At 41.6% G+C, this 3,319-nt stretch overlaps 1 non-coding gene across 1 annotated transcript; it reads left to right on the forward strand.

Moving 5' to 3' along the window:
- The first annotated feature begins 667 nt into the window (after positions 1–667).
- LOC118550622 (U6 spliceosomal RNA) lies at positions 668–767 on the forward strand. The gene has a single exon (XR_004924664.1). It is a non-coding gene; the product is annotated as a U6 spliceosomal RNA (small nuclear RNA).
- The last annotated feature ends 2,552 nt before the right edge of the window (positions 768–3,319 follow it).

The raw sequence follows: 3,319 nt of genomic DNA on the forward strand, positions 1-3,319 counted from the left end.
CCTGATGGATGATAGAGACTTCTGTGCAGATGTTGTGGGGCAGGATCATGCTTACTGTCTTGCAAGCTTATGCAAAATAAGCTCTACTCTACATTAGTTTTTAGAAATTATAAACTGCTGCAGGGCTCTGAGTCTAGATTCAATACTTTTGAAATCTTGATAAATAGAATTAAAGGAAAACACACAATTTAGAGACTATCAGGTGTTTTCTTCTTTTATGAAAGGTAAAGTCTGAATTGCAATTTTTCTCTTTGAGAAAAGTTAAAAAAATTATCTCACTATTGGTTTAGTTTTCCAAAGATGAAGCCAAGATCCTATACTGGAATGGAGTTCAAGACAATGTAGAACTACATGGCTTTCTACAATAATGCCAAGGTGGTCTTTACTGTGGGTAGAATTGCATTTCTTCATTCATTCATTCATTCACTTATTCATTTAACTAGGATGCACTGAGCTACTGTGTGCCTACCTCCTCTAGGTCCTGAGTGCTGCCCTCTGGAGCTCATGTCACTCATGCTGGGTACTGTGCAGTCAAGGGGTTATCTGACAGGGGATGGGCCTGGTCTTGGAAGACTTCCCTGAATAAGTGAGTTGAAGCTAAGATCTGCAGGATGAGTCAGACTTTATAGTGAAAAGAAGATGAGTACTCACTTCGGTGGCACAGACTAAAATTTTTTTTTTTTTTTTAAATTGGAACAATACAGAGAAGATTATCATAGTCCCTGTATAACAGTGACATGCAAACTAGTGACATGTTCTGCATTTTTGCATGACAACATGAGTGTATTTAATACCATACAACTGTATACTTAAAATGGTATATTTTATGTTGTGTCTATTTTACCGTAATAAAATAAAGGGGGGTGGTGTTGAGAAGGTCCTGCTGCAGGCAGAGGGGATAGCAGGGAGAAATGTCTAGTGGGAAGGAGCGTGGATGAGAACAAAGCCAGCAGGACTTGTTTGTCAAGATTCGGGGGTTGGTGTGTGGCCCAAGATGAAGCTGGAGTTGCAGGCAGAGGCCACATCAAACCTGGATATTGATGTCCTGAAACCAGTGGGAGATTGTGGAGGGCTTTCATCAGGGCAGTGATGTATTTGTGTTTTAAAAAATCACCCTGGACTGGGGTGGAGAGCAGGTGGAGGAGCCACAGACGAGGCTGAGCAGTTAGGAAGGTGTCAGAGTTCTTCAGGAGGGAGATTGGGTGCCACTTGAACTAGGGCATTAGGCATGGAGACAAATGGATAGACTTGAGAAGATTTGGGGAGCAAATGGCTAAACATGACGGGTTCCTCAGGGGCAAGGGAAGAGACCCAAGAGAGATTTCCATGTTTCTTGATGGATGGTGGTGTCAGTGACTGGGACAGGAAACACAGAGAGAAGGAGTTTGTAGAGGTGTATCACGATTCTTGTTTAGGTCATGCAGAGTTTGTGGATCTTGGGAGGTTTCCAGTTGCCAGTGCAGGGGCTCCCATGCATAGGTGTTGACTCAGAGTTCACAGAGGCCCACACTAATTTCTGGCAGAGTCTCTGATGTTACTACCTGGCTCACAGCACAGTGTTGTTCCCTGAGGCACATCTGTCACATGCCTCACAGTGGACATGGGAAGCATCAGGACCACTCCCAAGAGAAAACAGGTGGAACGCCCAGTCTGCCTCATGCAGCAGGTTGGCCTGCTCCATTGGGCAGCTGACAAAAACAATTTCTTCTTCTAATGGCTGCTCTCAAAGAAGACACATTGGCTTTGTGACAGAATCTTGACTGAACTGTATGTGGTGTGGGTGTTGAGTATACACAGCTGGGATGCCATGTGTGTGTCCTACTCTGGTCTTTAGATCCAAGGATGAACCATCATGAGTGCTTCTGAAACATCAGCATATAAAACAGAAGCTGGACGATGAATAACTGAAGATTAATGTGATGTCCTGTCGCAGGCTTGAGTCCTTAGAACAGCTGCTTTTTCATTTAATTTTGGAAAATAAAAAACATACACAGTGGAGATCCACCGTAGGCAGAAGTAACATTCTTGAGCTCTCCTTCCTGCCTCTAGCCTCTCCATAATCTTGGGACTGTCCCAGACTCATTCTGAAGTAACTCCATTTTTATTCATGCCCCACTGACGAAAGATAGGTAAAAGCTTCAATTTAATAATCAAATGTCGAGAAAACAATGTTTTTTAAAGGCTCTTGCTTTAGGACATACCATCTAGGCAACTAAGCATGTAATAAATGCCTATGATTAATCACACATGCCTGAAGAAGTAAATGTTGGCTAATTTGAATGGCAACTTTGATGTATACTCACAGACTAAGTTCCCTCATAGTGTACAAAAGTGTACAGGCCAAATTCTGGGGTAAGGTCAGAAATTGATGTTCTGGAAGTGACTGGTCATAACTGATTTTAAAGTGGATAAGACTATGAGATAACCCCTCAGGTTTGATGGTAAATATGTACTTAAGTCTTGGTTGACAAATGTCAATTAAGGTGACCTTTGTATGTCCTTGAGAAAATACAATATGATGTAAATAAAGGTTATATATAAACAAATAAAAATTATAAGCATGTCTAAGGAAAGCATTCTACCATGAAAACAGAAGGGTGATGGTACACCTGGAGTATAGGGATAAGGGTCAAAAGGTGAGAATACGAGGGGTTTTGCCTCTGTTCCAATTCCACAGTCACCAAGCACAATTCTCTTATTTAATTTGTATCTGAATGTTGGCTTTGCTGCAGGTGGAAGAGGTGCCAAAAACCTGGTACAATGATTCTCAATCACCTAATCAAAATATTCCTTATTGTAAATTTCTACCTTGTTATTCTGATTTATTTAAACTGGTAAGTTTTATTGGTGCTAATCAGTTCCATAACCTTTAAACTGATCTTGCTCATGAGCCTACAATCTGTGGGGTGGCAGGACATTTTAGACTTGCCAGTTAGCAGTATTTTGGTTTAAAAAGAACATTTTGAATTTGACCATTTGGTTTATTTAAAGTCCCATTGCAGGGGTGCCTGGGTTGTTCAGTTGGTTAAGTGTCTGACTCTTGATCTCAGCTCAGGTCATGATCTCCTCAAGCCCCAAGCTGGGCTCCGTACTCAGCAGGGAGTCTGCTTGAGATTCTCTCTCTCCCTGTTCCTCTGCCACTCCCCTCCATGCTCTCACATGCTCTGTCTCTCTGTCTCTCTCTCTAGCTCAAGTAAATACATAAATCTTAAAAAAAAAAAAAAATCCCATTCCATATGGGAATTTGTCTTAGACAAAAGCTCAGTCTTCACAGTGTGACTATCCTGTTTTACCTCTTCTACAACATAGTGTCCCAAAG

This window comes from Halichoerus grypus, chromosome 14 (assembly GCF_964656455.1).
Source record: "Halichoerus grypus chromosome 14, mHalGry1.hap1.1, whole genome shotgun sequence".
NCBI lineage: Eukaryota > Metazoa > Chordata > Mammalia > Carnivora > Phocidae > Halichoerus > Halichoerus grypus.